This window comes from Lethenteron reissneri, unplaced genomic scaffold (genome assembly GCF_015708825.2).
Source record: "Lethenteron reissneri isolate LAM-NWPU_2019-01 unplaced genomic scaffold, ASM1570882v1 scaffold_1506, whole genome shotgun sequence".
Taxonomy (NCBI): Eukaryota; Metazoa; Chordata; class Hyperoartia; order Petromyzontiformes; family Petromyzontidae; genus Lethenteron; species Lethenteron reissneri.
The window spans coordinates 7,501-32,665 of record NW_026891230.1 but is presented as its reverse complement, the minus strand read 5'-3'; the positions used below and the strand labels follow the sequence as shown (position 1 = coordinate 32,665).

At 55.5% G+C, this 25,165-nt stretch overlaps 1 long non-coding RNA gene across 1 annotated transcript; it reads right to left on the bottom strand.

Annotated features, from left to right (window-relative positions):
- Nucleotides 1-12,328: 12,328 nt before the first annotated feature.
- On the bottom strand, nucleotides 12,329-18,242 carry LOC133362508 (uncharacterized). The gene is made up of 3 exons (XR_009757503.1): nucleotides 18,213-18,242; nucleotides 14,067-14,213; nucleotides 12,329-13,414 (listed from the first exon to the last, which is right to left on the bottom strand). It is a non-coding gene; the product is annotated as an uncharacterized LOC133362508 (long non-coding RNA).
- Nucleotides 18,243-25,165: the final 6,923 nt, after the last annotated feature.

Sequence of the window (25,165 nt, the reverse complement as noted above, 5' to 3'; positions counted from 1 at the left end):
GAGGCACGGGCAGTTCTTTTTTCTGAGGTGTTTGGACATCTTGACGATCGTCCCAACGGTCGCAGAAGGACTTCTGACACCAATGTAATAAACCTCCTTGAGACGGCTTCCGGAATCAGTCCTTTTTATTTTCAACTTCCACAGTTACACTTCACACACACACTCCCCGTTGCTGGCAGACAACGGAGAGAGGGCAGACTTCTTGCCAAGTCCCCACCGCGCACGTGGCACCCAGAGCCCCGTACGCGCGTGACTCTTGCTCTTGTCGTCCCCAAGTCTGCTCACGACTGTCCTCTCTCTCTTAATCCCTTCGTCACGTGGTACCCCCCAGCCAATCCTCCATAGACAGTGTTGACCGCTCCCGATGGTTCCCCGTCAATCCCGGGAGCACGCCTCTGATCCGGCTCCCCTTTAGCTGAGGCCCCGATTGGCCAGGCCAATCACCCCTGCTGACGTGCCGCGATCACGCCGAGGCCATGCTCCCTGGCTCATCCCTTATTGGCTACAAAGGACCGGCAAGCCAATCCCCACGTGAACCCTCTATGGCTGTTATTACATATGTATGTGCGTGTGTGTGTCTGCCTGGAGAGCGGCGGTGTAGCGGTTAGCGCTACGCTGCACTATGAATCCGGCGACCCGGGTTCGATTCCTGCTCACGGCCAACACCAGTGACGATTATCTGAACCGGTCCCGGGCCTCCCCTAGGTCGACTCAGCCTCAAATGAGTACCTGGTGCGGTGTGTAAACATCACCACTGGGGAGACAAAGGCGGTCGGGCGTGGTGCCACCCCCTCTTGCGCAACTAACAACACTCGCCCCTACGACCCGTCACGGCTACGCGGGGAGCTTTGTCTGCGTCTGCCCCTGTGTCCGCAGGCGGTGGAGGATGCCGTCTGTGTCCTGCAGCAGCTGAGCGTCCACATGCTGCACCACGTGCCGCACTGCGGAGACTCAAGGCTGGGGGGGGGCAGCTGGGGGGAGCTGCCAGCCACAGCTCCACCCTGAAGACAGGTGGACACTGTGACCCCCTCACTCCCCCCCTCATTCCCCCCCTCCCCCCTCACTCCCCCCTCACCCGCTCCCTCTCACTCCCCCACCCCCCCTCCTCCCTCACTCCCCCCCCCTCCCCCTCACTCCCTCCCTCACTCCCTCCCCCCCTCACTACCCCTCCCTCCCCCCCTTCCCTGTGTGTATAGTGTAGTGTATAGTGTAGTGTATGGTGTAGTGTACAGTGTAGTGTCTAGTGTAGTGTGTGATAGTGTAGTGTATAGTGTAGTGTATAATGTAGTATATAGTGTAGTGTGTGATAGTGTAGTGCGTTATAGTGCAGTGTGTGATAGTGTAGTGTACGATGTGCGTGTGTATGTGTAGACACCGTGTGTGCGTGTAGACACCCGTGTGTGTGTGTAGACACACCGTGTGTGTGTGTAGACACGCCGTGTGTGTGTGTAGACACACCGTGTGTGTGTGTAGACACACCGTGTGTGTGTAGACACACCGTGTGTGTGCGTGTAGACACCCGTGTGTGTGTGTAGACACCCGTTGTGTGTGTAGACACCCGTGTGTGTGTAGACCACCTGTGTGTGTGTAGACACACCGTGTGTGTGCGTGTAGACACCCGTGTGTGCGTGTAGACACCCGTGTGTGCGTGTAGACACCCGTGTGGTGTGTAGACACACCGTGTGTGTGTGTAGACACACCGTGTGTGTGCGTGTAGACACCCGTGTGTGCGTGTAGACACCCGTGTGTGTGTAGACACCCGTGTGTGTGTGTAGACACACCGTGTGTGTGTGTAGACACGTGTGTGTGTGTAGACACACCGTGTGTGTGTAGACACGTGTGTGTGTGTAGACACACCGTGTGTGTGTAGACACACCGTGTGTGTGTAGACACACCGTGTGTGTGTAGACACACCGTGTGTGTAGACACACCGTGTGTGCGTGTAGACACACCGTGTGTGCGTGTAGACACACCGTGTGTGCGTGTAGACACCCGTGTGTGCGTGTAGACACACCGTGTGTGCGTGTAGACACCCGTGTGTGCGTGTAGACACACCGTGTGTGTGTGTAGGCACACCGTGTGTGTGTGTAGACGCACCGTGTGTGTGTAGACACACCGTGTGTGTGTAGACACACCGTGTGTGTGTAGACACACCGTGTGTGTGTGTAGGCACACCGTGTGTGTGTGTAGACGCACCGTGTGTGGTGTGTACGCACCGTGTGTGTGTGTAGACGCACCGTGTGTGTGTGTAGACACCCGTGTGTGTGTAGACACCCTGTGTGTGTGTAGACACACCGTGTGTGTGTGTAGACACACCGTGTGTGTGTGTGTAGACACCCGTGTGTGTGTGTAGACACCGTGTGTGTGTAGACACACCGTGTGTGTGTGTGTGTAGAACACCGTGTGTGTGGTGTAGACACACCGTGTGTGTGTGTGTAGACACACCGTGTTGTGTGTAGACACCCGTGTGTGTGTAGACACCCGTGTGTGTGTGTAGACACACCGTGTGTTTGTGTAGACACACCGTGTGTGTGTGTTAGACACCCGTGTGTGTGTGTAGACACACCGTGTGTGTGTAGACACACCGTGTGTGTGTGTGTAGACACCCGTGTGTGTGTGTGTAGACACCGTGTGTGGTGTAGACACACCGTGTGTGTGTAGACACACCGTGTGTGTGTGTGTAGACACACCGTGTTCCTGTCCGCCTTGCTCCGCGCCGTAACGAGGCCTACGCCTGCAGGCTGGGAGCTGCTGTACCAGGCCGACACATCAGCTGCTACGTGTCGCTGCTGCAGCAGTCGCACAACGTGCTCGTGCTGCAAGCAGCAACACGCTCCATCTACACGCTGGCCAGCGGAGACACCCAGGTGACGCTCCCTAGCAACGCTCCCTAGCAACGCTCCCCAGCCCGCTCCCTAGCAACGCTCCCTAGCAACGCTCGCTAGCAACGCTCCCTAGCAACGCTCTATAGCAACGCTTCCTAGCAACGCTCCCTAGCAACGCTCCCTAGCAACGCCCACTGTTTGACTGTCTGCGTGGTGATGGTGTTGCGTTGCCGTGCGCCGTCGTGAGCAGTGGTCGGCGTTGTCCCGCACGGCCGTGGCTCACAACGGGGGCTGCCCTGCCTCCTGGAGCAGCTGCGGAGCGGGAGGAGCAGGAGCGGCGACGACGAGCGCCGTCTGCTGGCGTACACCTCGGTGCACGCGCTGCGGGTCCTCGCTCGCAATGACCCCAACAAACCAGCGCTCATCGGTGAGATGCGGGGGGTGGGAGGGAGGGAGGTGGTGATGGTGGTGGTGATGGTGGTGGTGATAGTGGTGGTGATGGTTGGTGGTGATAGTGGTGGTGGTGATGGTGGTGATGTGGTGATGGTGGTGGTGGTGATGGTGTGGTGATGGTGGTGGTGGTAATGGTGGTGATGGTGGTGATGGTGATAGTGGTGATGGTGGTGGTGATAGTGGTGATGGTGGTGGTGATAGTGGTGATAGTGGTGATAGTGGTGATAAAGTGATGAAGGTGGCGATGGAGGTGGCGATGGAGGTGGCGATGAAGTGGCGATGAAGTGGCGATGGAGTGGCGATGGAGGTGGCGATGGAGGTGGCGATGGAGGTGGCGATGAAGTGGCGATGGAGGTGGCGATGAAGTCGTGATGGAGGTGGCGATGGAGGTGGCGATGGAGGTGGCGATGAAGTGGCGATGAAGTGGCGATGGAGTGGCGATGGAGGTGGCGATGGAGGTGGCGATGGAGGTGGCGATGAAGTGGCGATGGAGGTGGCGATGAAGTCGTGATGGAGGTGGCGATGGAGGTGGCGATGGAGGTGGCGATGAAGTGGCGATGAAGTGGTGATGGAGTGGCGATGGAGGTGGTGATGGAGGTGGCGATGAAGTGGCAATGAAGTGGCGATGGAGGTGGCGATGAAGTCGTGATGGAGGTGGCGATGGAGGTGGCGATGAAGTGGCGATGGAGGTGGCGATGAAGTGGCGATGAAGTGGCGATGAAGTGGCGATGAAGGTGGCGATGGAGGTGGCGATGGAGGTGGCGATGAAGTGGCGATGAAGTGGCGATGGAGGTGGCGATGAAGTGGCGATGGAGGTGGCGATGGAGGTGGCGATGGAGGTCGATGAAGTGGCGATGGAGGTGGCGATGAAGTGGCGATGGAGGTGGCGATGGAGGTGGCGATGGAGGTGGCGATGATGTGGCGATGGAGGTGGCGATGGAGTGGCGATGAAGTGCGATGGAGGTGGCGATGAAGTCGCGATGAAGTGGCGATGGAGGTGGGATGGAGGAGGTGGATGGAGTGGCGATGAAGTGGCGATGGAGGTGGCGATGAAGTGGTGATGGAGGTGGCGATGGAGGTGGCGATGAAGTGGCGATGGAGGTGGCGATGAAGTGGCGATGGAGGTGGCGATGGAGGTGGCGATGGTGGCGATGGAGTGGCGATGAAGGTGGCGATGGAGGTGGCGATGAAGTGGCGATGGAGGTGGCGATGGAGTGGCGATAGAGGTGGCGATGGAGGTGGCGATGAGTGGCGATGGAGGTGGCGATGGGTGGCGATGGAGGTGGCGATGGAGGTGGCGATGAAGTGGCGATGGAGGTGGTGATGAAGTGGCGATGAAGTGGCGATGGAGGAGGCGATGAAGTGGCGATGGAGGTGGCGATGGAGGTGGCGATGGAGGTGGCGATGGAGGTGGCGATGAAGTGGCGATGGAGGTGGCGATGGAAGTGGCGATGGAGGTGGCGATGAAGTGGCGATGGAGGTGGCGATGGAGGGTGGATGGAGGTGGCGATGAAGTGGCGATGAAGTGGCGATGGAGGTGGCGATGGAGGTGGCGATGAAGTGGCGATGAAGTGGCGATGAAGTGGCGATGGAGGTGGCGATGGATGTGGCGATGGAGGTGGCGATGGAGGTGGCGATGAAGTGGCGATGAAGTGCGATGAAGTGGCGATGGAGGTGGCGATGGAGGTGGCGATGGAGGTGGCGATGAAGTGGCGATGGGTGGCGATGGAGGTGGCGATGAAGTGGCGATGGAGGTGGCGATGGAGGTGGATGGAGGTGGCGATGAAGTGGCGATGGAGGTGGCGATGGAGGTGATGGAGGTGGCGATGAAGTGGCGATGAAGTGGCGATGGAGGTGGCGATGGAGGTGGCGATGAAGTGGCGATAGAGGTGGCGATGGAGGTGGCGATGAAGTGGCGATGAAGTGGCGATGAAGTGGCGATGGAGGTGGCGATGAAGTGGCGATGAAGTGGCGATGGAGTGGCGGAGGTGGCGATGGAGGTGGCGATGGAGGTGGCGATGAAGTGGCGATGGAGTGGCGATGAAGTCGTGATGGGGTGGCGATGGAGGTGGCGATGGAGGTGGCGATGAAGTGGCGATGAGTGGTGATGGAGTGGCGATGGAGGTGGTGATGGAGGTGGCGATGAAGTGGCAATGAAGTGGCGATGGAGGTGGCGATGAAGTCGTGATGGAGGTGGCGATGGAGGTGGCGATGAAGTGGCGATGGAGGTGGCGATGAAGTGGCGATGAAGTGGCGATGAGTGGCGATGAAGGTGGCGATGGAGGTGGCGATGGAGGTGGCGATGAAGTGGCGATGAAGTGGCGATGAAGTGGCGATGGAGGTGTGCGATGAAGTGGCGATGGAGGTGGCGATGGAGGTGGCTGGGGGGAGGTGGCGATGTGGAGGTGGCGATGAGTGGCGATGGAGGTGGCGATGGAGGTGGCGATGGAGGTGGCGATGGAGTGGCGATGGAGGGTGGCGATGGAGGTGGCGATGAAGTGGCGATGGAGGTGGCGATGAAGTCGCGATGAAGTGGCGATGGAGGTGGCGATGGAGGTGGCGATGGAGGTGGCGATGAAGTCGCGATGAGTGGCGATGGAGGTGGCGATGAAGTGGTGATGGAGGTGGCGATGGAGGTGGCGATGAAGTGGCGATGGAGGTGGCGATGAAGTGGCGATGGAGGTGGCGATGGAGGTGGCGATGGGAGGTGGCGATGGAGGTGGCGATGGAGGTGGCGATGAAGTGGCATGGAGGTGGCGATGGAGGTGGCGATGGAGGTGGCGATGGAGGTGGCGATGAAGTGGCGATGGAGGTGGCGATGGAGGTGGCGATGGAGGTGGCGATGGAGGTGGCGATGAAGTGGCGATGGGAGGTGGTGATGAAGTGGCGATGAAGTGGCGATGGAGTGGCGATGAAGTGGCGATGGAGGTGGCGATGGAGGTGGCGATGGAGGTGGCGATGGAGGTGGCGATGAAGTGGCGATGGAGGTGGCGATGAAGTGGCGATGGAGGTGGTGGCGATGAAGTGGCGATGGAGGTGGCGATGGAGGTGGATGGAGGTGGCGATGAAGTGGCGATGAAGTGGAGATGGAGGTGGCGATGGAGGTGGCGATGAAGTGGCATGAAGTGGCGATGAAGTGGCGATGGAGGTGGCGATGGAGTGGCGATGGAGGTGGCGATGGAGGTGGCGATGAAGTGGCGATGAAGTGGCGATGAAGTGGCGATGGAGGTGGCGATGGAGGTGGCGATGAAGTGGCGATGGAGGTGGCGATGGAGGTGGCGATGAAGTGGCGATGGAGGTGGCGATGGAGGTGGCGATGGAGGTGGCGATGAAGTGGCGATGGAGGTGGCGATGGAGGTGGCGATGAAGTGGCATGAGTGGCGATGGAGGTGGCGATGGAGTGGCGATGAAGTGGCGATGGAGGTGGCGATGGAGGTGGCGATGAAGTGGCGATGAAGTGGCGATGAATGGCGATGGAGGTGGCGATGAAGTGGTGATGGAGGTGGCGATGGAGGTGGCGATGAAGTGGCGATGAAGTGGCGATGGAGGTGGCGATGAGTGGCGATGGAGGTGGCGATGAAGTGGCGATGAAGTGGCGATGAAGTGGCGATGGAGGTGGCGATGGGGTGGCGGAAGTGGCGATGAAGTGGCGATGAGGTGGCGATGAAGTGGCGATGGAGGTGGCGATGAAGTGGCGATGGAGGTGGCGATGAAGTGGCGATGGAGGTGGCGATGGAGGTGGCGATGAAGTGGCGATGAGGTGGCGATGAAGTGGCGATGAAGTGGCGATGAGTGGCGATGGGTGCGATGGAGGTGGCGATGAAGTGGCGATGAAGTGGCGATGGAGGTGGCGATTGAGGTGGCGATGGAGGTGGCGATGAAGTGGCGATGGAGGTGGCGATGAAGTGGCGATGGAGGTGGTGAGGAGGTGGCGATGAAGGGCGATGGAGGTGCGATGATGAACGATGGAGGTGGTGATGGAGGTGGCGATGGAGGTGGCGATGAGTGGCGATGCAGGTGGCGATGGAGTGGCGATGGAGGTGGCGATGGAGTGGCGATGGAGGTGGCGATGAAGTGGCGATGGAGGTGGCGATGGAGGTGGCGATGGAGGTGGCGATGAATGGTGATGAGGTGGCGATGGAGTGGCGATGGAGGTGGCGATGAAGTGGTGATGGAGGTGGCGATGGAGGTGGCGATGGAGGTGGCGATGAAGTGGCGATGAAGTGGCGATGGAGGTAGCGATGAAGTGGCGATGGAGGTGGCGATGAGTGGCGATGGAGGTGGCGATGGAGGGCGATGAGTGGCGATGGAGGTGGCGATGGAGGTGGCGATGAGTGGCGATGAAGTGGCTGGAGGAGTGGCGATGGAGGTGGCGATGAGTGGCGATGAGGTGGCGATGGAGGTGGCGATGGAGGGCGATGAAGTGGCGATGGAGGTGGCGATGGAGGTGGCGATGGAGGTGGCGATGAAGTGGCGATGAAGTGGCGATGGAGGTGGCGATGAAGTGGCGATGAAGTGGCGATGGAGGTGGCGATGAAGTGGCGATGGAGGTGGCGATGGAGGTGCGATGGAGGTGGCGATGAAGTGGCGATGGAGGTGGCGATGGAGGTGGCGATGGAGGTGGCGATGAGGTGGCGATGGAGGTGGCGATGGAGTGGCGATGGAGGTGGCGATGGAGGTGGCGATGGAGGTGGCGATGGAGGTGGCGATGAAGTGGCGATGGAGGTGGCGATGGAGGTGGCGATGGAGGTGGATGAGTGGCGATGAAGTGGCGATGGGTGGCGATGGAGGTGGCATGGAGGTGGCGATGAAGTGGCGATGGAGGTGGCGATGGAGGTGGCGATGAAGTGGCGATGAGTGGCGATGGAGGTGGCGATGAAGTGGCGATGAAGTGGCGATGGAGGTGGCTATGAGTGGCGATGAAGTGGCGATGGAGGTGGGATGAAGTGGCGATGGAGGTGGATGAAGTGGCGATGGAGGTGGCGATGGAGGTGGCGATGGAGGTGGCGATGGAGGTGGCGATGAAGTGGCGATGGAGGTGGCGATGGAGGTGGCGATGGAGTGGCGATGAAGTGGCGATGGAGGTGGCGATGGAGGTGGCGATGAGTGGCGATGGAGGTGGCGATGAAGTGGCGATGGAGTGGCGATGGAGGTGGCGATGGAGGTGGCGATGGATGGCGATGAAGTGGCGATGGAGGTGGCGATGTGGTGGCGATGGAGGTGGCGATGGAGGTGGCGATGAGTGGCGATGAAGTGGCGATGGAGGTGGCGATGGAGGTGGCGATGAAGTGGCGATGGAGGTGGCGATGGAGGTGGCGATGAAGTGGCGATGGGTGGCGATGCAGGTGGCGATGGAGGTGCGATGAATGGCGATGGAGGTGGCGATGGAGGTGGCGATGAAGTGGCGATGAAGTGGATGGAGGTGGCGATGAGTGGCGATGAAGTGGCGATGGAGGTGGCTATGGAGGTGGCGATGAAGTGGCGATGGTGGCGATGAGTGGCGATGGAGGTGGCGATGAAGTGGCGATGGAGGTGGCGATGGAGGTGGCGATGGAGTGGCGATGATGGCGATGAAGTGGCGATGGAGGTGGCGATGGAGGTGGCGATGGAGGTGGCGATGAAGTGGCGATGGAGTGGCGATGGAGTGGCGATGAAGTGGCGATTGAGGTGGCGATGAAGTGGCGATGAAGTGGCGATGGAGGTGGCGATGGAGGTGGCGATGGAGGTGGCGATGAAGTGGCGATGGAGGTGGCGATGGAGGTGGCGATGGAGGTGGCGATGGAGGTGGCGATGAAGTGGCGATGAAGTGGCGATGGAGGTGGCGATGGAGGTGGCGATGAAGTGGCGATGGAGGTGGCGATGGAGGTGGCGATGAAGTGGCGATGAAGTGGCGATGAAGTGGCGATGGAGGTGGCGATGGAGGTGGCGATGAAGTGGCGATGAAGTGGCGATGGAGGTGGCGATGGAGGTGGCGATGGAGGTGGCGATGCAGGTGGCGATGGAGGTGGCGATGAAGTGGCGATGGAGGTGGCGATGGAGGTGGCGATGGAGGTGGCGATGAAGTGGCGATGGAGGTGGCGATGGAGGTGGCGATGAAGTGGCGATGAAGTGGCGATGGAGGTGGCGATGGAGGTGGCGATGAAGTGGCGATGGAGGTGGCGATGAAGTGGCGATGGAGGTGGCGATGGAGGTGGCGATGAAGTGGCGATGAAGTGGCGATGGAGGTGGCGATGGAGGTGGCGATGAAGTGGCGATGAAGTGGCGATGAAGGTGGCGATGGAGTGGCGATGGAGGTGGCGATGGAGGTGGCGATGGGAGTGGCGATGGAGTCCGCTCACCACCGTCTCTGCGCGCTCCCCAGGGCTGCACAATGGCGTGAGGATCCTCACCGCGATGCTGCCTGACGCTGCCGAGGCAGGCGGCGGTGGCGGCGGTGGCGATGGTGGCGATGGTGGCGAGGCCTCGTGGCTGGGCGAGGAGGGGCTGTCGGCAGTGCTCTGGGCGCTGACGGCGCTGGTCTCTGGCAGCGTCGCCAACGCTCAGCGGCTGCATCGCGGCGGTGGCATCAGGCGCATCGTGGCCATCCGCACCAGCCGGTGAGCGGGGCGGGGGTGGGGGAACGATCCACGCTCAACCACGCACACTCACCACCCACGCTCACCAGCCACACTCACCAGCCACACTCACCACGCACACTCACCACGCTCACCACCCACCCTCACTATCCACACACTCCAAGCTCACCACTCACGCTCACCACCCACACTCACCACCAACCCTCACCACCCACACTCACCACCCACCCTCACTATCCACACTCACCACCCACCCTCACTATCCACACTCACCACACACACTCACCACCACTCACCAGGCACACTCACCACCCACACTCACCACGCTCGCCACTCTCACCACCCACACTCACCACGCACACTCACCACGCACACAAAGATCTTTGTCTTTGTGTCTGTGTGTATCTGTGTGTGTCTAGGTCGACTCAGCCTCCCACCCCCTCGTGTGCCGTTCCGGCCTTCACAGGTGCTCGCTAACAGCACTCGCCCCTACAGTCTGTTACAGGCTACACGGGGGATCTTTGTCTTTGTGCGTGTGTTGGTGCTGTGTCAGGACGGCGTGCAGCCAGGACCTCTTTGCAGCGAGGGCTTTGCTCACCGTTCTCTGGGCTCACCACGACCTCCGCGCCAGCTACAAGAAGTGTGGCGGCTGGGACAAGGAGCACTTCTTGTCACCGAGATGCCACGAGCAGCAGCAGCGGCGCCGGCAGCAGCAGCAGCACGTGCACTCGCTGTGGCACCAGTGGCAGCTGTGCCAGCAGTGGCAGCTGTGGCAGCAGTGGCGCCAGTCGCAGCTGTAGTAGCAGAAGCAGCAGTAGCAGAAGCAGTAGTAGTAGTAGGGGTAGTGGCGGTAGTAGCAGTCCGCTCGGCGGACGCTGGCGTTCTCCTCTTGAATCTTGACTTGAAGCTTTCGTGCCTTGCAGGGATTTATGGGTCTGTCGGTCAGGTGGCGTGGGTAGGTTCAAGAAAATAACAAAAAACTACGACGTTTCGATGGCAACACAAGCGGTCGTCATCAGTGTTGCGATGGAAACGTCGCGTGTTTTTGTTATTTGCTTTGAACCTACACACGTGATGTTACCGACAGACCCCAAAGAATATGCTCTTCTTAACTTCGCTTGTTGATGTTGATGAAGATGTCGATGGTGCTGTTGTTGATTTTGTCGTTGATGTTTATGATGTTGTTATTGATTTTGATGATGTTGTTGAGGATGTTGATTTTGTTGTTAAAGATGTTGATGTCGTTCGACCGGTGGCTATGGGAACAATTACCCTAGGGGAGGCTAATTGACCCGACCCAGCCAAGGTGCGGGTCTGGACTCTGGCTTCCTCGGAACTCGCCCTTACAAGGACAAGCGGGACAAGGGGGTCCAGGGTCCTAAGCTGGCTGGCTGGCGGGTCTTGACCTGCGACTGGCCCTGATCGGCCAGGGAGCTGCCCTTTTATGCCTCGTGCCCAACGAGGGTTGGGGTTGTGTGCGCCCCCAGGTATCCCACAGAGCACACACAGCCCCCCCGTTGGTGGCACCAAGGGGCTTAAGCGTCTGGGGTGCCTGGGATCCTAGCGCCTGGCAGCCAAGGGGCTTAAGCGTCTGGGGTGCCTGGGATCCTAGCGCCTGGCGCCAAGGGGCTTATCTGTCTAGGGTCCCAGAGCCCCCAGCAGCCCCTCCCCTCTTGGGCTGGCACAGTAGCCCCTCTCATGGCACTGCACCTGTAGTATAAATGGGCTGTTCTATGGCGACAGTGGGTGTACTATACACAAGGGCTCACTAGAGGGCACATTCCAGATGTGACGGAGCACGTGGCCCAGAAGGGGATGGCCACGTGATGTGGACCCAGAGTGTGACTGACGGGGGGGAAGGGGGGGTGCGGAGTCCCCCCGTGGTTCTTCAACCGTGGGAAAGAAGTCGTCCACTTCCATCTTCGCTTTTCAGCCTCCGTACGCGTCGCCTGTTCCCGTCCCACCGTAGCGAAGGGGTTCCGCTCAAGCGGCGAGGTGGTTAGGGCCGGCGGCCACCACCTTGCGTGGTTAGCCCACGATGAGCGCAGTCGCTCGCAATGTGCTTGGTTCACCTGGGAACGTTGAAGAGTGTTGGTTGTGTGAGAGATTAAAACTTGCTGCCTCCCAGTCTTGGCGTGCGCCTGATGAGAACCCACTGCATGTGCGTTGACGTGTGGTGATGGGATGTTGTGGGCGTATGTTTTTTTTGTACAAGGGAGATCGTTTAAACGCAGTTTTGTGTACATCTGGTGCATAATGGTTGAATGATAGCTTTCAAACACTGCGCAAAATTCATGCAGAACTGCTGTGATCCGCTGTGACACGGGGGAACACCAACAGAGCTGCTGATCTTATTATCTGTGGGGCCATCTGCAAATCTTTACCTTCCAGCTAAAAGGAGCAAAATGACAGATAACCTCGCCAATAAGAGGATGAGAATACCGCGTGACTCTTCTTATCCGCGAGATATCTAAACATGATTTCCCAATTTTATTTTATACTTTTCAGAAAAACAATATATACAACACCGTGTCACCTGATGTTCAGATTTGGCCACAGCTGTTCACAAACCGCATAGCCAACATCTTAAATGCCGTTTGTTTTGTCAATATAAATGGGAGCCGGCTGTTATGGTATAATAACGACGTGCGCCCGCTAAACTCAGGCCCTCCGATCCACCGATGGAGTGAGGAAATTTAACGAAAAAATGAAAACAGAAACTCACGCAAATTAAGAAGTTAGCTAAAGAAACAAAAAAATGTGGGTTTCTTTAAATCAAAATCTCCCCCGATTCGTGCATTTATACGTTGGCCCAATGCGAAAGCCACGATGCCACAAAAAACGCGTTTTAAGGAGATTGGACTCTCAATCAGAGGTCGCAACCGGGTACCCGATACCCGTACCCTACCCGATACCCGGCTACCCGTACCCGGCCGGGTACGGGTACCCGTTTGCGACCCTGGTGCGGCCGGGTACGGGTACGGGTAGACCGTGAGTCACTGGTGAGTCACCGTTTGTCACCCATTTCCCAACGTCTTGTCTCTTCTCACAATTCAAGTTCCTAGAATCAACCCACCCGCGCCTGCAACGTGGCTTCATCTCAGAGGTCGCAATCGGGTACCCGTAGTACCCTACCCGATAACCGGCCGGGTACGGGTATCGGGTAAGGAATCAAACCCCGTTTGCGACCTCTGCTCTCAGTACTCTGGGGGTTACAAACCCAGCAGAGCCGAATCCCCCGAGCTACGAGGCTGGGTGCCGACGTGCCCCCCACACCGTCGCGTGCGCCGCGTGAGCGGGGTGCCCGCGCTCCGCCGCTCGAATCTTCACAAAGAGCACAGACGGTCGCCGCGACGGTGACACTCGCTCGCGCTAAACCCAAGCCGTGCGCCCGGTGCCGCCGCCGGCGCTCTGCCCGGGGGGCTCCTGGCGGGGCCTCGGCGTCGCCCTCAGCTCCGTCTGAAGTCCCCGCGACTCGTCACGGAGCTGACGCAATTCCCGCGGCGACATCGCTGCTGCGGGAACTGCCGTGGGGGGTCCGGCTCGCCGGGATCTGCCACCCTAGAAACGAGTCGAATTTCAAGAGGAGTGTTTTCATTAACAACAATAAATATACACGCTCCATGATAGAGGATTTGTATGGGTTATATTGCGTGTATAATGTATAGTGCAGTGTATAGTGTAGTGTATAGTGTGTAGTGTATAGTGTGTAGTGTATAGTGTAGTGAATAGTGTGTAGTGTATAGTGTGTAGTGTATAGTGTGTAGTGTAGTGTATAGTGTGTAGTGTAGTGTAGTGTGTAGTGTATAGTGTGTAGTGTATAGTGTGTAGTGTATAGTGTGATAGTGTGTAGTGTATAGTGTAGTGTATAGTGTAGTGTATAGTGTAATGTGTAGTGTATAGTGTGTAGTGTATAGTGTGTAGTGTATAGTGTGTAGTGTATAGTGTATAGTGCAGTGTATAGTGTAGTGTGTAGTGTATAGTGTAGTGTTGTGTGTAGTGTTGTGTGTAGTGTGTAGTTTATAGTGTGTAGTGTAGTGTATAGTGTAGTGTATAGTGTGTAGTGTAGTGTATAGTGTAGTGTATAGTGTAGTGTATAGTGTGTAGTGTATAGTGGATAATGCGATCTAAACCCAAAAACCTTGATTATGAATAATAATAGTCAACGCCGTAATGTATGAGGAGCGGTGTGAGCGTTCCTCGCGAAACTCACCCGGTGCCGTTCCCGTCAGAGGAGGCCCCCGCCAGCGAGTGGTAACCCGGGGGCGCCAGCGACGCTCGGCGACTGCCCCGGGCCACCGCCACCTTCACCCTGGAAGCCTCCAGCGTCGTGTGGGCCGCCTGTTTGCCCTCCGCGGACCTACGTCACACACACACACATCTATATACATTGCTGTGAACACACTACACTATACACTACACTATACACACATCTATATAGATAGCTGTGAACACACACACATCTATATACATTGCTGTGAACACATTACACTACACTATACACTACACTATAAACTATACACAACATCTATATACATAGCGGTTGGGAAGCTGACGGAACCACTCTCATAGCTGTAAACAAATACACTACACTATACACTACACACTACACTATACACTACACTACCACATACCTGGCAACACTATACACTACACTGCTACTCACCTGGCAACACTATACAACAACAACCGCCATCCGCCATTAAGTTGCGGTCACATCACCACGATGCTTGTGCCAGGCCATGTGCACCTTGAGATCACGTGAAGTGTCGAACGCCCGCTGGCAGGAGGTCACGGGGCAGACCCAGGTGCCACGGGTCGACTGACTGAGATGACCGAGATGACTGGCTGATGCACCACCTGTGCCCCCTACTGTGCCAACTTGCTGTGCTTTAGCCACCCGGCGCTCCGCTCGTTGTTATGAGCGTCGCTCCTCCGCCCTCCGTTGTTGTTGGAGGGCGACTACCTCAAACTGCCCAGTAGCGTCCTTCACGAGCCTCCTCCACAGAGGCCGATCTTGACACCGCTGGTACCAGTCATCGGCAAGTCCACTCAGCTCCACGTCCTCCTGTACCACATCACTCCATCTCTTCTCTAGCCCATGTCGCGCCCATTTAGTCCCCTCGATCCGGCTGAACAAAAGCTGTTTCGGCATGCGGTGGCTGGGCATGCGGGCTACATGACCAAGCCAATGCAGCCTTACCTGCCGGAGGAGCTCACCGATGGGACTTTGCCCAAGGATTTGTGAGCTCCTCACACAATCCAGCCTGGTTAAACCCAGGATGGATCCTAGGCATGCCAGCCTAAATGTTTCTAACTGACAAAGATGCTCCATTAGGGGGGTCCACGTTTCGCAAGCGTAGAGAAGGGAGGGAATGACCGTGGCCGAGAAGAACTGAAGCTTCGTGCGGAGCGACAGACCAGGTAGCTTCCACACAGCGTTACGAAACTGATGAAAAGATATTGCCACTCGACTGATTCGGAGTGAGACCTCTGCTGTTAAACTGGAGCCGGTCATAAGCACACTGCCCAGGTATGGGTAACTCTACACTTTCTCCACAACTGCCCCATCACCGATTGGGAGTTGTGTGGGTGGAGTGTCTGATGGTACAAAATACCCAGGCAGGTGCTTAGTTTTGGTGGGGCTGATGGTAAGGCCCCACCTCTTAGTGGCACGCTCCAGTCTCAGCAGCAGCGTCTCTAACTCCTCTTCTGAATGAGCAGCTATTACCAAATCATCGGCATACATAACGTGGTTGACCAATAGGGAGCTATCCCTTGATCGCACCCGGGCATCGATCAGCCTCCCATTATATCTGTACCAGATGGAAATTCCCCCGGTACAGCTGCTGAAGGCTTCACGAACCACGCGGTCAAAATAGATGTTAAATAATGTGGGGGCAAGAGGACATCCATGTGGCACCCCAAGGTGTACAGGGAATGGCTCTGACTCCCGGCCATGTAGTTTTACCTGGGCCCGCTCACCATCATGAAGGTCCTTAATGATCGTGAGCAGAGGGTCAGGGACTCCGAAAGCACGAAGAACAACCCAGAGCCCAGGCCTACTGATGGTGTCATAGGCCTTGACCAGGTCAATAAATCAGAGATGTAGGTCTTGTTGGAATTCCCTACACCTCTGCTGTAGCAGACAGACAGAAAATATGGCATCTGTACAGGACCGCCCTTTCCTGAAACCGCATTGGGGCTCCGCAAGCCTCTCCTCAGCGTGCCTAGCAAGGGGATGTTGAATAATCCTTGCCAGGACCTTTTCTGGCACACTGAGGATGAGATGCCCCTGTAGTTGTTACTGTCTGTGCGGTCCCCCCTTCTTAAAGAGGGGGGACCACCAGGGCACAGACACACACACACAACACAAACACAGACACACACACAGTACACACACACACAGACACACACATGTACACATACACGTACACACAGTCACGTACACACAGACACGTACACACACAGACACGTACACACACAGACACACACACACAGACACACACACACACGTACACAAACACACACGTCCACACACAGACACACACCTTACACACGTACACACAGACACACGCACAGGTACACACACGTACACACAGACACACAGGTACACACACACAGACACACAGTAACACACACAAGTTACACACACCAGACACACAAGTACACAACACTGACACACAGTACACACAGACACACAGGTACACACAGACCACACAGACACACACACACACACTGACACACAGACAGACACACAGACACACACACGTACACACAGACAGACATACACGTACACACACACGTACAGACACACACACTGACACACACACACTGACACACACACATACAGGTACACACACACGTACACACACGAACACACACAGGTAAACACACACACACAACTGACACACACACAGACACACACACACACGTACACACACACACACAGACACACACGTGTACACACTGACACACATACAGACACACACACGTACACACACGTACACACAGACACACACAGACACACAGACACACACACAGACACACACACACACACAGACACACACACAGACACACACACACACCCACAGACACACACACAGATACCCACAGACACACACAGACACACCCCAGAGACCCACAGACACACACACACACACAGACACACACACACACAGACAAACACCAGACACACCACAGACACACACACAGACACACACAGACACACACACAGACACCCACAGACACACACAGACACCCACAGACACCCACAGACACACACAGACATACACAGACACACACAGACAAACACACAGACACACACAGACACCCACAGACACACACAGACACCCAGACACCCACAGACACACACAGACACACCCACAGAGACCCACAGACACACCCACACACAGACACACACAGACACACACACACACAGACACACACACACACAGACACACACACAGACACACAGACACCCACAGACACACACAGACACACCCACAGAGACCCACAGACACACACACACACAGACACACACAGACACACACACACAGACACACACACAGACACACACACACACAGAGACACACACACAGACACACACACAGACACACACACCCACAGACACACACACAGACACACAGATACCCACAGACACACACAGACACACCCACAGAGACCCACAGACACACACACACACAGACACACACAGACACACACACACACAGACACACACAGACACACCACAGCCACACACGAACACCACACACAGACACACACAGACACCCACAGACACACACAGACACCACAGACACCCACAGACACACACAGACACACAGACACACAGACAACACACAGACACACACAGACACCCACAGACACACACAGACACCCACAGACACACACACAGACACACCCACAGAGACCCACAGACACACACACACACAGACACACACAGACACACACACACAGACACAGACACACACACAGACACACACACAGACACACACACAGACACACACAGACACCCACAGACACACACAGACACACACAGACACCCACAGACACACACAAACATACACAGACACACACAGACACACACAGACAAACACACAGACACACACAGACACCCACAGACACACACAGACACACACAGACCCATAGAGACCCATAAAGACCCACAGACACCCACAGACACACACATAAACCCATAGAGACCCATATAGACCCACAGAAACCCACAGACACCCACAGACACCCAGACCCACAGACACCCACAGAGACCCACAGAGACCCACAGACACACACCCACAATGCATCTCCCCACCATGCCCTCACCCCCTGCTAGACTCACCAGGGTGAGTGGGTGGTGAGTTCCAGCTACGCTGACACGCCGCCACCGCTGCCGCCAGCTGCTGCTGCTGCTCAGCCAGAGCCTGGGGGAGGAGGGGGGGGAGGAGGGGGAGGGAGGAGAGGGGAGGGAGGAGAGGGGAGTGGAGGGGAGTGGGGGAGGGAGGGGTGTGGAGGGGAAGGGAGGGAGTGGAGGGAGGGGGGTGGGGGAGAGAGGGGTGGGTGGGGGAGGGAGGTTGGTGGGGGAGGGAGGGAGGGGTGGGGGAGGGAGGGGGTGGAAGTGGGGGAGGGAGGGGGTGGGGGTGGGGGAGAGGAGAGAGGGGGTGGGGGGAGGGAGAGGAGAGAGGGGGTAGGGGAGGGAGGGGGGTGGGGAGGGAGGGGTGGGGTGGTGGGGAGGGAAGGGGGTGGGGTGAGGGAGGGGGTTGGGGGAGGGGAGGGGGGTGATGGTCTAAGAATGTGTACACACACCACTCTCTCTCTCTCTGAGAATCCTATTGTTATAGTCACACTGTTATTAAAGACAATGCATTCTCTAGTGTTACATTGTGATTGTTATTATCAGAGCCGTGTGTGTTTGCATGTTCACCACAAGTAGTGAGAGAGAGTGTGGTGAATGCGGTAACTCACCCACACACACCTCCCACTCACCTCACCCACTAACTCACTCACTGACTCACTCACCCACCCACCACTAACTCACCCACTCACCTCACCCACCACTAACTCACCCACTCACTCACCCACTAACTCACCCACTAACTCACCCACTAACTCACTCACTGACCCACTCACCCACCCCCCACCCCACCCACTCACCCACCCCCCACCCACTCACCCACCCCCCACCCACTCACCCACTAACCCACCCCCCACCCCACCCCCCCACCCACTCACCCACCCCCCACCCACTCACCCACCCCCCCACCCACTCACCCACCCACTCACCCACTCACCCACCCACTCAACCACCCCCCACCCTCCCCCCCACCCACTTACTCACCCCCCACCCCCCACCCTCCCCTCCCCCACCCCTCACCCCCCACCCCCCCACCCTCCCCCCCCACCTTCGTCTCCTTTGCGATTCTCTCCGCCCTGAGCGCTGCCACCTGCACAGGTGACAGCGGCTTCTCGTAGCTGATACCGCTGCAACAACAACATCATCAACAACATCAACAACAACATCAACAACAACATCAACAACACACAACAACAACATCATCACCACCACCACCATCACCACCACCACCACCATCACCACCATCACCATCATCACAATCACCACCATCACCATCACCACTTCAGGAGAGTGCACACCCAGCATACTCCGCTAACCATCAACGGTGCTGCAGTGGAGAGGGTGAGATGCACCAAGTTCCTGGGTGTGCACATCTCTGAAGACCTGTCGTGGAGTCCACAACACTGCATCACTGGCCAAAAAAGCCCAACAGCGCCTGTATTTTCTCCGCAAACTGAGAAGAGCAGGAGCCCCGCCCCCCATCATGCACACCTTCTACAGAGGCACCGTTGAGAGCATCTTGACGAGCTGCATCACCGTGTGGTACGGCACCTGCACCGTGTCCTGCCGCAAGACTCTACAGCGCATAGTGAGAGCAGCTGAGAGGATCATTGGTGTCTCTCTCCCCCCTCTTCTGGACATTTATAATACCCGCATCACCAGCAAAGCAATCAAGATTGCAGGTGATCCCACCCACCCATCTCACAGCCTCTTCAGCCTGCTGCCGTCAGGGAGGAGACTGCGGAGTCTTCCAGCCAGGACCAGCAGGCTCAAAGACAGTTTCTTTCACCAGGCTGTCAGGAGACTCAACTCCCTCCCTGCTCTACCATCACTCCCCCCCTCTGCCCATCCACCCCCCCTGACCCTATCCCCCACACACACATTCACTCGTACATCCTGATCTCTGGACTGCACATTGCACTACATCGCACTACCACACTGGTTTAAATATCTTATTTCTTTAAATACTTTATTTAATTAATATTTTACATTTTAAAAATTCTTGACTGTTGTTTATTTTAAGTCTATTACATTTTTGATTATTTATCTTGTGTTGATCGCCGATTGTTTATTGTTTATTTATGTCTGTTAATTGTGATTAATTTTTTAATTGCTTGGTTGCACCGTGGGACCAAGAGAGAGGACTGTAATTTCATCTGTGTTGTATGTCATGCATGTAACACACTTGACAATAAAGTGACTTTAAGACTTGTTTAGACACCCAGACCCATAGAGACACCTACAGAGACACCCAGACCCATAGAGACCCACAGAGACACCACAGAGACCCACAGAGACACCCAGACCCATAGAGACCCACAGAGACACCCAGACCCATAGAGACACCACAGAGACACCCAGACCAAATAGAGACCCATAGAGACCATAGAGACCCACAGAGACACCCAGACCCATAGAGACCCATAGAGACCCACAGAGACACCCAGACCCATAGAGACCCATAGAGACCCACAGAGACACCCAGACCCAGAGAGACCCACAAAGACACCAGACCCATAGAGACCCACAGAGTCCCACAGACCCATAGAGACCTACAGAGACACCCAGACCCATAGAGACCCACAGAGACCCATAGAGACACCCAGACCCACAGAGACCCATAGAGACACCCAGACACCCAGACCCACAGAGACCACAGACCCAGAGACCCATAGAGACCCATAGAGACACCCACAGACACCCAGACCCACAGAGACCCACAGACCCACAGAGACACCCACAGAGACCCACAGAGACACCCAGACCCATAGAGACCCACAGAGACACCCAGACCCACAGAGACACCCAGACCCACAGAGACACCCAGACCCACAGAGACCCATAGAGACCCACAGAGACACCCAGACCCATAGATACCCATAGAGACCCACAGAGACACCCAGACCCAGAGAGACCCACAAAGACACCCAGACCCATAGAGACCCACAGAGTCCCACAGACCATAGAGACCCACAGAGACACCCAGACCCATAGAGACCCATAGAGACCCATAGAGACACCCAGACCCATAGAGACCCATAGAGACACCCACAGACACCCAGACCCACAGAGACCCACAGACCCAGAGACCCATAGAGACCCATAGAGACACCCACAGACACCCAGACCCACAGAGACCCACAGACCCATAGAGACCTACAGAGACACCCACAGAGACCCACAGAGACACCCAGACCCATAGAGACCCACAGAGACCCATAGAGACACCCAGACCCATAGAGACCCACAGAGACACCCAGACCCATAGAGACCCATAGAGACACCCACAGACACCCAGACCCATAGACCCATAGAGACCCACAGAGACACCCAGACCCAGAGACCCATACAGACAACCAGACCCATAGAGACCCATAGAGACACCAGACCCATAGAGACCATAGAGACACTCACCCAGCTTAATAACCAGGCTGCAGTCTACATTATAGACTGTCAGTACACTCACCCAGCTTAATAACCAGGCTACAGTCTACATTATAGGCTGCCAGTTCACTCACCAGCTTAACCAGGCTACAGTCTACATTATAGACTGTCAGTACACTCACCCAGCTTAATAACCAGGCTGCAGTCTACATTATAGACTGCCAGTACACTCACCCAGCTTAATAACCAGGCTACAGTCTACATTATAGACTGCCAGTACACTCACCCAGCTTAATAACCAGGCTACAGTCTACATTATAGACTGTCAGTACACTCACCCAAATTAATAACCAGGCTACAGTCTACACTGTAGACTGTCAGTACACTTACCAAATTTTATAACCAGGCTACAGTCTACGTCAGTGTTTAAAAAAATATTCACTTTTTTCATAAAATGTTCTATCTACGTGACTTTACCTAAAGACCCATAGAATATGAATTCCTGCAGTCACGACAACTTTAAGTCAAGATCTACGCATGGTGTGTTTGGTGTGAGCGGAGTTTATCATTAGTGTTGAGTGGGTTTCAGAGCTATGTAGGTATGATTTCAATGTTTAAATATAAACATGTTTAAATGTAAAAAATCAAGTTGTCACATACTGTGACAATTTGCTCACAGATTTGGGTTTATTAGCAAAACGTCACTCTGGGGTGGGAGTTTTTGTTGCCAACCGATGATTCTGGGTGTTGATCTCCAGCAAAACGTCGCGTAAAATTGTCTAAAAAATATTGCTTTTTTACACTTCGGTTTTGCCAATAAACTAATTACAGATCCCAGTGGCTTCATTTTAAATCTAGTGATGCCCCTCCTCAACCTCCACCCTGGTTAGAAAATGAACCCGGTACACCAAACCCTTTCCCATCGCGATGACGTATATCATCAGTTTATTGTGAAAAAGGCCATGGGGGGGAGGGCACGTGGCAGCCTCCACAGGGGCTACTCACCCTAACAGCACTCGCCGCAAATGAGTACCTGGTGTGGTGCGTAGTCAACGTGTGTGTGTGTATAGATCTTCTTGGTTTTTCGGTAAAGTCACGTAGAAGGTAAGTAATAAAATAATAAAAATAAAACATAATAAAATAATTCTCGCGACGTTTCGGCAACAACGCAAGCAGCCGTCTTCAGGTGAAGAATGAGACACTGCCAAGCTTGGAGCTTATATATAAGCTGGGTTGGAGGTGGAAGAAGAGCGCCTTGACAAAAGAATGTGCATATCAAGAGGAATTTAGCATATTCATGGGAATGCGTAGGAGGTGGGCGGGGGGGTTTCAAAGTCATATTATGCCCGTGCATTATGCAGGATCAGCAGCACCAAGGGAGGGTGCAGGGAGTAGCATTAACAAAGGGAGGGAATGTTAATATGTAGAAGCAATGAAACATGTGAATGGGAGAGCGGTGGCAGGAGAGCGTGTGACATTAAACATCGCCAGCCACGGTCGGCAATACAACGACAAGAGCGCCGCCATCGTGAGCCCCGAACCTCGATCTTCTTGGCCATCTTGTTCAACTCCTCGTACTCCGCGTCAGGGAAGTCGTAGATCTTGATTTTGTTTTCCGCGATTTCCTTCCTGATCTGGACGACGACACGGCATGACACACGGCAGAGGCCCATAAACTACTCACACAACAGAGACCCATAGACTCACCACAAAGACCCATAGACTCACACAGAGACCCATAGACTCACACAGAGACCCTTAAACTCACACAGAGACCCATAGACTCATCACACAACAGAGACCCATAGACTCCTCACACAGCATAAACCCATAGACTCTTCACACAGCAGAGACCCAGACTACTCACACAGCAGAGACCCACAGACTCATCACACAGCAGAGACCCATAGACTCATCACACAGCAGAGACCCATAGACTCATCACACAGCAGAGACCCACAGACTCATCACAGACCCACAGACTCATCACACAGCAGAGACCCACAGACTCATCACACAGCAGAGACCCATAGACTCATCACACAGCAGAGACCCATAGACTCATCACACAGCAAAGACCCATAGACTCATCACAGCAGCAGAGACCCATAGACTCATCACACAGCAAAGACCCATAGACTCATCACACAACAGAGACCCATAGACTCATCACACAGCAGAGACCCATAGACTAATCACACACAGAGACCCACAGACTCATCACAGCAGAGACCCACAGACTCATCACACAGCGGAGACCCACAGACTCATCACACAGCAGAGACCCATAGACATCACACAGCAGAGACCCACAGACTCATCACACAGCAGAGACCCATAGACTCATCACACAGCAGAGACCCATAGACTCATCACACAGCAGAGACCCATAGACTCATCACACAGCAAAGACCCATAGACTCATCACACAGCAGAGACCATAGACTCATCACACAACAGAGACCCATAGACTCATCACACACAGAACCCACAGACTCATCACACAGCAGAGACCCATAGATCATCTCGCAGCAGAGATCCACAGACGCATCACACAGCAGAGACCCACAGACTCATCACACAGAGACCCAGACTCATCACACAGCAGAGACCCACAGACTCATCACACAGCAGAGACCCACAGACTCATCACACAGCAGAGACCCACAGACTCATCACACAACAGAGACCCATAGACTCATCACACACAGAGACCCATAGACTCATCACACAGCAGAGACCCATAGACTCATCACACAACAGAGACCCTAGACTCATCACACAACAGAGAGCCATAGACTCATCACACAGCAGAGACCCATAGACTCATCACACAACAGAGACCCACAGACTCATCACACAACAGAGACCCATAGACTCATCACACAACAGAGAGCCATAGACTCATCACACAGCAAGACCCATAGACTCATCACACAGCAGAGACCCATAGACTCATCACACAACAGAGACCCCAGACTCATCACACAACAGAGACCCATAGACTCATCACACAACAGAGACCCACAGACTCATCACACAGCAGAGAGCCATAGACTCATCACACAGCAGAGACCCATAGACTCATCACACAACAGAGACCCATAGACTCATCACACAACAGAGACCCATAGACTCATCACACAACAGAGACCCATAGACTCATCACACAACAGAGACCCATAGACTCATCACACACAGAGACCCATAGACTCATCACACAGCAGAGACCCATAGACTCATCACACAACAGAGACCCATAGACTCATCACACAACAGAGAGCCATAGACTCATCACACAGCAGAGACCCATAGACTCATCACACAACAGAGACCCACAGACTCATCACACAACAGAGACCCATAGACTCATCACACAACAGAGAGCCATAGACTCATCACACAGCAGAGACCCATAGACTCATCACACAGCAGAGACCCATAGACTCATCACACAACAGAGACCCACAGACTCATCACACAACAGAGACCCATAGACTCATCACACAACAGAGACCCACAGACTCATCACACAGCAGAGAGCCATACTCATCACA